Source organism: Saimiri boliviensis, chromosome 17 (genome assembly GCF_048565385.1).
Source record: "Saimiri boliviensis isolate mSaiBol1 chromosome 17, mSaiBol1.pri, whole genome shotgun sequence".
NCBI classification, from domain to species: domain Eukaryota; kingdom Metazoa; phylum Chordata; class Mammalia; order Primates; family Cebidae; genus Saimiri; species Saimiri boliviensis.
The window spans coordinates 33,892,776-33,904,457 of record NC_133465.1 but is presented as its reverse complement, the minus strand read 5'-3'; the positions used below and the strand labels follow the sequence as shown (position 1 = coordinate 33,904,457).

General features: G+C 47.4%; 1 long non-coding RNA gene across 1 annotated transcript; it reads right to left on the bottom strand.

Moving 5' to 3' along the window:
- Positions 1–2,034: 2,034 nt before the first annotated feature.
- On the bottom strand, positions 2,035–10,260 carry LOC120366915 (uncharacterized). Its single transcript, XR_005581436.2, has 4 exons — positions 10,173–10,260; positions 8,827–9,116; positions 7,430–7,505; positions 2,035–2,257 (listed from the first exon to the last, which is right to left on the bottom strand). It is a non-coding gene; the product is annotated as an uncharacterized LOC120366915 (long non-coding RNA).
- Between the last annotated feature and the right edge of the window lie 1,422 nt (positions 10,261–11,682).

Genomic DNA, 11,682 nt, shown 5'->3' with positions numbered 1-11,682 from the left:
GGTGGTGTGGGGATGCGTAAATTTGTAGTCATCTTGGCAGAAGTGGGGGTAGCTTGTTAATTGCAGTTGGCACTGGAAGTGGAGGGAGGCAATCTTGTGGGACTGATTGATCCCTTTAACTTGTGGGATCTGATGCTAAGTCCCGGTATTGTCAGAACTGAATTGAAGTGGATTGTTGGACACCCAGTTGATGATGGAGAGTTGACTGGTGTCAGAAAACCCTCCAGACAGGCACTATTTCAGCAGTAACTATTAGCTCAGTTAGTCCTTTTAAGAACCCTATGAGATACATGCTATTAGTGTGCATCTGTGTGTGTGTGTGTCTGTGCACATGTGAGTTCACTCACATCCTCTGCTTCTCCTCCTAACTTGGTTGTGCACGTGGCTCCTTAATAGGCAACCCAGTAGTAACTCCCACCCCCCAGATTAGAACCTGGCCTCTCCCTTTGCATCTCACTGGCCATCAGGCTCTGTCCTGCTACTGCTCCCTGTGGCAATCATCTACTCTCTCGCCATCACTCCCCCATTCATGAAAGACCTGAGCACCTGGCTCACTATCGCTCTGTCCATCACCAAGCTCAGCATCATTCCTGGTCCATGTCTATTAGATGACTCCTCCAACATTCTGCCTCTGGTTAATTGACCTTCTCACCACCAGTGATCTGTCCCTCCTCCCCTGCCTCACCCACCCACTCCCATCATCTAATGCTAGATCTTATCACCAGCAGTAACTGTGCCATGTCTAAAATCTCCATTTCAAGCAGCTTTCTCTGACCACTAACCTCATATCTGTTCAGCTTGCTTCCCTTGTACTCCCACCCTTACACTCATTCCCCCCAGAGACTTTCCTTTCACACACTGATCCCCCAGTCCTCTCACTCATTCATTCCTCCACACCATCACCTCCCTCACTTCTCAGCTTATAACCCACAGTCCAGCACAGTAAATATACTTACATATACCCTGGGCCCTTGTAGTGACATTAAAATATGTCTGCAAGTTCTCTGATGCTTGTACTCATCGGCTTGGCTGCCATAATGAAATGCTACAGAGTGGGTGGCTTTAGCATGGATTTTTTTTTTTTTCTCATAGTTCTGGAAGCTAGTAGTCTAAGACAAGATTCTGGCCAATTTGGTTTCTGGTGAGGACTCTTCCTGAATTGTAGATGGCTACTTCTTGCTGTGTCCTCACGTGGCCGTTCCTTAGTGTATCAGCACAGACAGAAAAAGAGCAAGCTATTTGATGTCCTTTCTTAAAAGGAAATGAACTCTATTGGATCAGAGACCTTTATTATCTTATTTAACGTTCATCTGTTTCTTACAGGCCCCATCTCTAAATACAGCCACGCTATAGGTTAGGCCTCCAACACAGGAATCTGTGGCAGGGGCAGATTCATTCAGCCCACAACAACACGACTCCCTCAAAAACGTGGATTCTAATTCCCCTCCCCTTGAATGTGGACTGGACTTAGTGACTTGCTCTTAACGAATATAATGCAGCAACAGTAACGCAGTGTCATTTCTGAGTATAGGTCAAAGAAGGACAGCTTCTGCTTAGGTCTCCCTCTGGGACTGCTAGCGCTGGAAGAAGCTGGTTGTCACGCTGTAAGGACACTCTGGCAGCCTGGAGAGGGCCACATAGAGAGGAACTGAGTTGTCTGCCAACCACCAGTACTGACTTGCCAGCCATGTGAGTGTGCCACCCTGGAAGCAGATCCTCCAGCCCCAGACAAGCTTTCAGATGACTGCAACCCAAAGTAACATATTGACTTGCAGCCTCATGAAAGACCCCAAGCCAGAACCGCCCAGCCTGAGCTGCTTCCAAATTCCAAACTGTGACCCACAATGAGATAACAAATGTTCATTGTTTGGGAGTAAGTGCGTTGGGGTCATGTGTTTCACAGCAATAGATAATTACAACCATCCTGACCTACTCTCGCCCAACCTATAGGTCTAGCAAAATCAATACTTGTCTGATCTAACTTTTAGCTAATTCACGCCTATACTCCAGGTGTTCAAGGTGGCTGGAGAAAAACATAGAGCTGCACTGAAAGGTCTCCCTTTAAATTCATCACCACTGACCTCGGAGGACCACACTGCTGCCATGTTGCTGCCCAGCAATCCTACACCATCTTCCCCAGGCAAGTCGCTCTCCTACTCCCTGTGACAGATGACTACATCGTGCCTCCTTTCTTTTCAGGCCTGCATGCAGCTCTCCTTGCTTCTCACTTTCAGCTGATGACATCATTTTTCCCCCACTGAGAAAAAAAAAGAAATCAGAAAAGAAAAAAATTACATCCTCCCACCACCAAAAATACCAGCCTCCAGAAGTTGTGCCCACGTGCCCCACCTTCCCTCCTCTCATGATGAATGAATCGTCCATGTGTCTGTCTGAGGCCAGCCCCTCCCCTTGCACACTGGATCCCTTCTCCTCTTGCTTATTAAAAAGCATCACTCCAGCAATTATCCGCTCTCTCATCTGCAGCATCAAATTTTCCATCTCAACTGGATCATTCCCATCAGCATACTGATGGGATATAATAACTCTCAGCTTTAAAAAATATCCTTGACCCTACATTCCCTCCAGTTACTTCACCATTTGCTAACCATTCAGAGCAAAAACAACTGTTTCTATTTCCTCACCTCCTAGTCTCTGTCACGGGCTCCAGTCAGGCTTTCATCCTTACCATGGCAGCGAAACTACATTTATCAAGGCCACTGATGACTTCTGTGTTGACAGATTCCATGGTCAATTCTCTGTTCTTATTTGACCCATCAGCAGCATTTTAAGTCATATGATCACTCCTTTCTTCTTGAAACACTTTCTTTAGTTGCTTCCAGGACACTGGGGTCTTCCAATCTTCCTCTGATTTCACTAGGTGATCTCTCTCTATTTGTCCTTTTCAAATTTGCTTTTTCACTTTTTGCAGCCTCTAAAATTGGAACACCCTAGACCTTGGTTCTTGAATAGCCTCTGTTCGCTTCCTTTTCCTTTCCTTATACTCCCTTCTCCTCTCCTCTGTACTCTTCCTCCTGGATGGTCTTGCCTGGTCCTAAAAGGCTTTAAACACCATCTATATGCTTCCATATGTAGATCTTCTGCATCCATTTGTAGACCTTCTATTTATGTCCCTAATCTAGAGTGTCTCCCTTCAGTCCAGGATGAATAAAGGCAAAATTTGTGTTCATTTTCCTCCCTTTTTGGCACATCTTTCCTCACCTCTCAGTGGTTTTCCTTTCTTCTGATATCCAGTTTATTCATACTCAAGGGTAATGGATGGGATTAAAACATTGTCTACTGCTTAGCACAGTGCCTTGCACAAAATGGAAATATTAATCAAATGTTACCAAATGACTCCTTTCAGGGAACAATATCTATATTTGGCCTAAAGGGAAAGTTATGCCTCTCTACTTGTGAAATTTCAGATATGGGCATATATGGTTTAATCCTAATCAGGCCTGGGATGGAAATGGGGGATCGGGTGTGGATTTTTGAGTGTGAAAGGCTTTTCCAGAATTGCTTAAACCATGCGGATCAGACTCAGCCTTGCTGTAGGGTGTGCTTGGTGTTTTCTCTATCTTTTTTGGCCTTGTTATGGCCAAGATGAAGTGGAATGCCTGGGTTGCTTGGCAAAGCCCCACCCTGAATTTTAGTGGTGGCTGCCTGGTGGTGGTAGTCCAGTGGTTAGACCATGGGAGTGACAGGCTGTGGATTCATTTTCCACTTAGCTTTTCACAGACAGACCCTGTTCTTTATCCACTGGATTTATCCCTTAACTTGGTCAAAAATTGGTGCATAGTCTAGTCTAAAGATTCAAAGTTAGACCTTGACATTTGACTGAATCATTTAAAAAAGTTTCAAAGGTCAGAACTTCCGTAAATAAGAGTACAATCCTTCCCCCATGCCCTCTCTAGTTTACCATGTTAAAGTGGTAGTCAATGAGGTGGCAAAGCTGTAGAAGTCCTGGGGCACTGAATTAGTCAAGGTCCTGTCACTCAAGGAAGTGAGGCGAGTTGGACAAAGGGGCAATTTACAGGGCCAAGGGAAGCAACAGTGGGCAGGGGAGCACCCAGGGACAGCAACAATAGGGAGTCACTACCGCCTGTAGGCTGAAGGTGTAGGTGGGGAGCACTGACCAGGTTCCAGGGAACAGCCATAGCTTTCGGACAGCTGTCTGTTTCCAGAGCCTTGGCCACCCATCAGTCCAGCAGGGTGGGAGAGGAGAGAATGAACATCCTGACTGCCTTCTCTTCATCCTTTCCATCTCTTGTCAATGCTTCCCATTGGCCAAACCCAACCAGGAATCAGATGGCAAGGGAGCCTATTGTTATAGACCACATAACTCAGCCTCTTGGACCTTGGAGCCGAATGGAAAAGGCTGGAGAGTGCAGCTGAAGAAGCCAACAGAGAATAACCCACAGGCTTGTTCAGAATTACAATGCCAGGGGCAAGAGCTATTAGAAGGCAATGTTCTCAATGTGGATATTTCATGGCTCACTGTTTTCACCAGCAAAAACAATGAAAGCTGATATTCCATGCTTTGGGATGGGGTATTAGAATAGCCTTCATGTATCTGAGACGGGAAGTCTGTTCCCTAAATGATGCTGATGTGATAGGGACAAGATTTACTGAAGTTTGGGTATTTTAAGGAACATTTCAGTTTGATAATCTGATATCTAGATCTTCTGGGTACAGTTTTTTTTTGTTGTTGTTGTTTTATGTTTGTTGTTGTTGTTTTGAGATGAAGTCTTGCTCTGTTGCCCAGGCTGGAGTGCAGTGGCGCAATCTTGGCTCACTGTAACCTCCACCTCCCAGGTTCAAGTGATTTTCCTGCCTCAGCCTCTCGAATAGCTGGGATTACAGCCATGTGCCACCATGCCTGGCAATTTTTTTTTTTTTTTTTTTTGAGACGGAATCTTGTTTTGTTACCAGGCTGGAATGCAGTGGCACAATCTTGGCTCACTGCAACCTCTGACTTTTGGGTTCAAGTGATTCTCCTGCCTCAGCCACCCAAGTAGCTGGGATTGTAGGTATGTGCCACCATGCCCAGCTAATTTTTGTATTTTTAGTAGAGGCGGAGTTTCACCATGTTGGCCAGGATAGTCTTGATCTCCTGACCTCGTGATCCACCTGCCTTGGCCTCCCAAAGTGCTGAGATTACAGGAGTGAACCATTGCACCCGGCCTAATTTTGGAATGTTTAGTAGCGATTTTGTTTCACCAGGCTGGCTCTAACTCCTGAACTCAAGTGATCCTCTTGCCTCGGCCTCCCGAAGTGCTGGGATTACAGGTGTGAGCCACCGCACCTGACCTGGGGTACAGAACTGGGAGGATCATGAGAAGAAAGACTGGGAGAAGAGGGAAGGGTCTGATACAAGAGGCAAAATCACCCTACATAATAAAGAGCTCAGAAAGAGGGGGATATTTGGGTGCCGAACAGAGCATAGGAGTTTTGGGCATGTCAAAAGCCCTTCAGTAGCTGACTGTGAGAGAATTAAGAAAAAGAGGCTTTAGAAAAACATTGCCAAGTGTTTTTTATCACTTCAAAATATATTTACTAAAATACTTGGAATTTCTTTCAGTTGCTGAATTATGTTCCTTTCTATGAGCCTCCAAGCAGAGTTTGGGCCATATGGGGGCCCCATTCTTTTTTTTTTTTTTTTTTTTTTTTTTTGAGACAAAGTTTTGCTCTTGTTTCCCAGGCTAGAGTGCAATGGCGCGATCCCGGCTCACCGCAACCTCCGCCTCCTGGGTTCAGGCAATTCTCCTGCCTCAGCCTCCTGAGTAGCTGGGATTACAGGCACACGCCACCATGCCCAGCTAATTTTTTGTATTTTTAGTAGAGATGGGGTTTCACCATGTTGACCAGAATGGTCTCAATCTCTTGACCTTGTGATCCACCAGCCTCAGCCTGCCAAAGTGCTGGGATTACAGGCTTGAGCCACCGCGCCTGGCCTGGGGTCCCTATTCTTATTGGAGTCACAATAAAAGACCTTTTGGATGGTTCTGGCAGCCGAGGACTGGCCAGAAACCACTCCACACACCTCATCCTCTATCCTCCACATGGTAGCACAAAAGCCTGAAACCTTCTGAGGACTTAGCTTCCTTCCAAGGGGTTGTAACCTTACCCAAGGATTGCTTCAAAATGGAAGGGATTGTTTTACCTTTGCACAGAAGCCACAGAAGGTAAACAAGTTGTTAGTCACTCAATGAGTCATCTACAGAAGCAAGGAGACATAACCCAGGTCTCTGGACTCCCTGTGCGGCCTGCATTCTGCTCAGCTGGCTGGCTGCAAATTCTGTTTCCTTTCCTTTCTAGGAAATGAAAATTCTCCCTTCTCCTTCCTGAGAAGGCTCAGGCCTGCTTGGCTTAGGTTTCCACCAAGGGACTATGGGGCAAGACCAGATTCTGATCCTTTACAAAATCATTCCTTTGAGTTCTTAATTCCTTTCTTGAAAGCAGTTTCAAGTGTGCAGGGGCGGGAGACTAAGCCCTCGGACCAGGACCCGGGGGTTCTGAGCATGGGGGCACAACTATACCACGATCTGAATTTCCCAGCCATGCAGTCTACTGTGTCAGATGTGGGCTCTGATCCGGCTGGGATATTACTCAATCTAGGCTAATAAGATGTGGGGAGACATTGACTGAGGGGTTCTGGAAAGAAGCTTCTACTTTCTTCCATGATTACTAGTTTAAAAGCAGCTTGCTCTCTCTCCTGAGCGTGAACAAAGGTGTAGACAGCTTTGGTTGCTGCTGGCAACCACGTTGCAACCTAGAGGATTGAGAGTTTTTGGATGAAGTTGACATCATGGAAGACAGAGTGGAAAGATAAAAAGAAACAGCATAGAGCAGATGGATCAGATCTTGGATAAAACCCACCCCACCTCAAACTTCTTTTTAATTGTCAAGGACCAATACATTGATTGTTTAATCCAATTTGAGTTGTGCTTTCTGCTGCTGCAATAAAAACCATCCATTCTCCTGATATCTTATGGCAGCTCAGATTCTCCATGCTGCAGGCTCAGGAACAGGAAGGCCCAGGGTGGTCTGAGAAGATTCTGTCCTGAGGCAGGTAATGTGTTGCTCTTTCTTTGGCAGGTGGTGGGGAGGTCAGGCAAGTTCATCTCACAGTTTGGGGAGAAGGGTTGATAAGTTAGGTCGTCTGGCAAAGGCATGGCTGAAAGGATGCCTCATGTGCTTGAACATGATGCTCTGAGGGCTTAGAGGGCATGGGCTACCAGATCCATGGGCGGGGGCAGGTGTTCTTTGCCTGAGATTCCTGGATTCCTAGGGGTTCCATGGAAGGGTGTCAAGAAGTTCATGAAACCCTGCAATTGTATGAAGGATTTTGTATGTGTGCATTTTCACCAGGTTTTCAAAACGAAAGAACTGCCCCATTTTTAAACGGTATACGGCCCTCTAAACCCACCTGTCTCAGTTTCTCGTTGTCATCAGACAGGAGTGACTAGTCCTTTTTCTTCTTACTCTCCAGAAGGGATGAACATCTGAAAAATCATAGAGCGTGAACAAACCTATTAGATGAAAAAAGTTCTTTTTAAATTATCAGGGACTGTGCCAAGCTATGAGGAGAGGACCTCAGGGTGTCCTGAAGTGACAGAGTTCGTCTGAAAGTGAAGGCAGCTAGGAGCATAGATGAAGAAGAATGACAAAAGTCAGACGTGTCCTTTCTGTAGGAAATCCAGGTACATGGGTACACATGAACATGTATGCTGCATGCCATGTATGTATATGGAATAACAATGAACGTTTGCATTGTCTGATGGTTTCCAACAGGTATTTCCAAAACGTTGCCTCATCTGGTCCTCATACAGGCCTTGGGAGCTGGGTCTCACACTTTTGCCCCAGGTTCAAGGAATGAAGTGCCCAGGATCTCTCTCTAAATGGTGGTGCTGTAAATGAAATTTAGATATTCTGTTTCCTCACCTGATGCATTAACCCTATTATCAGTCTAAACCTGGCTGATCATCAGTATCACTTGGTTGCTTTTTTAAAATGCTGAGTCTTGGGCTCCACATCAGTTCCAGAAATTTGGATTCAGGATGTCTGGGGCAGGGCCTGGGTATTTGCCTTTCTGGAAGCATCCCAAGTGAACCTGAAAACCATTTAGGTTTTTTAGAATTTGGTCCTTGCAGGAGTTGCTGCATTAATACAGTGGACTCTTAAAAGATGGGCAGCTGGGTGTGGTGGCTCACACCTGTAATTCCAGCATTTTGGGAAGCCAAGGTGGGAGGATAGCTTGAGCGCAGGAGTTCAAGACCAGACAGGGCAACATAACAAGACCTCATCTCTACAGAAAATTAAAAAAAAAAAAAAATTAGCCAGGGTGGCACACACCTGTGGTCCCAACTACCTGGGAGGCTGAGGTGGAAGGATTGCTTGAGCCTGGGAGATTGAGGTTGCAGTGAGCAGAGACTGTACCACTATACTCCAGCCTGGGTGACAGAGCAAGACCCTGTCTAAAAAAAAAAAAAAAAAAAAAAAAATGGGAAATCGTTCCAGATCAACAGTAGCAAATCTCTAATGGTGGAATTTCAGGCTTTGAGGCAGACAAATGGATGCAGGATATATTTTGGGGAAGGGAGACATTTTATTATGATGTGTGGTGGCTGTGTATCTGCCACAGTGGCTCTCCACCACAGAACCTCCCACATGTATATTACCTGCTTGATATATACTATACACATATAACATCCGCAAAACTCTCAGAATGAGGAGCAAACACATCTAATGAGCGTGTGGAAGTTTAGAGCATGCAACCTTTTTTAGGGAAAAAAATATGGAAGCATTTTCAGTGTCAAGTCTTACCACTAGGCAGGCTCTTCAAGCTGGAAGAAAGGCATCCGGAAATACGAGTTTGTCATGGAAACGCTGACGGGGCTTCAGCTGAGCGATGCTCACAGGTGCAACCCAGAATGGCACAGCCTCTTGTGGCTTATTTACATCCCAGCCTGCTGAATGAGCTCGCTTTTCTTGTTGCCTGGCCCCTGGGGGCTTCTTACCAGGAAGAACTGTGGCCGTGACTGTTTCTCCGTGGGGGTTTTCAGCAGGAAATACAGGGGGTCTTAGGATCAGTTTCACATCTGGGAGAAAGGCTTCTGGAGAGAGTGGAGAGATGAATGAGGTAAAGAAGGAAGAAAATTAGGGAAGGAAGGAAAACATATGGATTCTGAGTGCCAGGACCGACCCCAGGAGCACGCAGCCATCATCCTCATGTCTTCATCACTATAGGCTGTCACCCAGCGAGGTACCCGAGGTTATCACTGTGTTACTGAGAAGGAAACAGCTGGCAGCACCCAGAGGGGAGCTGACAACCACATCTCTGGGTAGACTAGGTGGTGCAAGGATTGGGCAGCTTCCCCTGAACCCACCACTTTTGCTGACCCCGAAAGCCCCAGAGCAGGGAACGCAGGCCTTCTTTTGATAAGCAGGGAGAACGCTAGAGAGGCCATTCCTCCTGAGAGAGGCTGCACACTGACTTCCATGGGTCCTGTCAGGGTAGATGACTGACCGTGACCCTGTGCTACAGGCAGGCTAAGCTCCAGGAGGGACACTGGGTCCTTGAAGATCTAGGTTCTCTGTTCTTCCCAGCTGGGCTCCAGGAGTCCCAGCAGGAGCAGAGGAGAGCATCAGTTGCTTTATGGAGCCAATAGGTGTGGCCTAAGAGGCTTGGGGAGGGAGCTGGGCATAAGAAAAGGTTGTTTCTGTCTGTGAGACATTTCCATTTGGTGGAGAAAGTGCGGTCCCTTAGGGGCTCTCAATCCAATCCAATAGGAGAGACAAGAGCTCTGCACACAAGGAGTCCAGGAAAGACGGAGGAAAGAAGGCACAGGCCAGAGATTCTAGGAGCTCACAGACTGCACGGGGAAAGACCTGTTTTTCCAATCCTGGCCACAGACCTCTGACCAACTATCATCTTGGGAACTGCCCTGGACTCTGGCAAGAGTTGGGAAGAGATTCAGAACCCCCAAGTCCTCTCCTACACACCTACAAGGCCCCCAGAGTACTCTTCTGCAGTGCCTTCTATCAGAGCCGCCTACTCCTGGGGGCTTGCACCTTCAGCCAGGACCAGCGAGTGGCCCTGCTAAGAGATGTTCTGATTAGGCTCAGGGCCACTCCCCAGCCCCCTCTGTCCTCAGCAACATGAGTCCCACCTTTTCCTCCTCACCAGGAGCCTTGGGAGCTTGGGAGATATACCACGGATGGCTCTGACATGAATTTTCGACTCGGTGCGCCAGGCGATCAGAGCTGACTCCTCTCCCTTTTCCCATGGAGGTGTTGATAGTAACAGCAGTGACGAGCTGCCAAGTTGGCAGGAGAACAGAGCGACTGTGCACTGCGGATGGAGGGGGGTGGGAAGCGGCAAGCCAGCAGAGGGCTGGGCCAGAACGACAGTTTGTTTATCCCGAAATTGAAAGGGTCCCTTTAGTCTCAGCCACCAGCATCTTGCAGGAAGGAGGGAGACTTCCTAGAAGGTGGAGGCTCTGCGGGGAGGTCCAGGGTTGGTAATGTGGGTGTTGCTAGTCGGGTGGGTGGAAGGGATCTTCTGGCCGGGCCCGAAGCCACCAGCCAGCCTGGCCCCAGAGGCAGGACAGATACCCACCTTTGTACCTGCTGTTGAGGTGGCTGTGGAGTTTCTAAACTGGAATGGACCTGGGACGGGGATCTGGAGTTCTGAAGCTGCTTCCTCATAAATATAGAGACATCAAAGGGCATTTAGGAGGGTACCCATGCTCTGTCAATCAAATAAATCTGGAACCTGGGGCAAGTATTTTAATCCCTTGAGCCTCAGAGATTAATAATATTTACTTCAAAGCTTTGTGTGGAGACTCAATAAAGCAGTGATGGCAAAAATTTGTCTCCTGTTTACTCCAAGGCAGACACTGTGCTAAGAGCTCTATGTATGTGAATGCATTTAATCTTCAAACTTTATCAGGTGAGTACTATGTATATTCCCATTTTATGAAGGAAGTAACTGAGCACAGAGGGGTTAAGTAGCTTACTCAATGTCACAGAGCTAATGAGTAGCCAGGTTGAGAATTTGAACCTAGTAGTGTGTTGCTTAGGCCTGTGTTCTCAGCCCCTGTACTAACTGCCTTCACAGTGCAGCTGAGCTCTGAGCAGGGTGCCTGGCACAGAGCAAACATTTAGTGAATGTTAGCTACCATCATGACTTCCCTGGAGCAGTTCCGGACAGGGGACCCAGGCTCCTGACATCTATACCAGGGACTCCCTGGGGCCCTAGGTTGTTCTCCTTCCATCTTTTGTTTGTACTATCTCGTTCATCCTAGGAGCTGGAGGAACTTCTCTTTTGGAGAGATCGCTGGGCCTTGCCTGCTTCTCTCATCCCCTCCTCCCGAAGGCAGAGCAGAGGAATTCTCGGCTTCTTCCAGATACCCTCAGCCTGCAAAGAAAACATAGTCTGCTGTGTCTGCTGCCAGCTCCTCGCTGGCGACAGCTACAACCCATTTGCTCAGCACCAGCCCCAGCCTGTGCTGTGGGTAGAGCCAGGAGCCTGGGGCAGGACCCCAGTGCCCTATGTGAGAGCCTGGGCCAGTTACTGCCTTGGGGGCCACTCAAAGGGAGAGGCGTGGCTCACATGTTTTCTTGAATGGCTGTAAGAGCAATGACTGAAGGTTGGTGAGCTGTGTGCATGGACTCTTT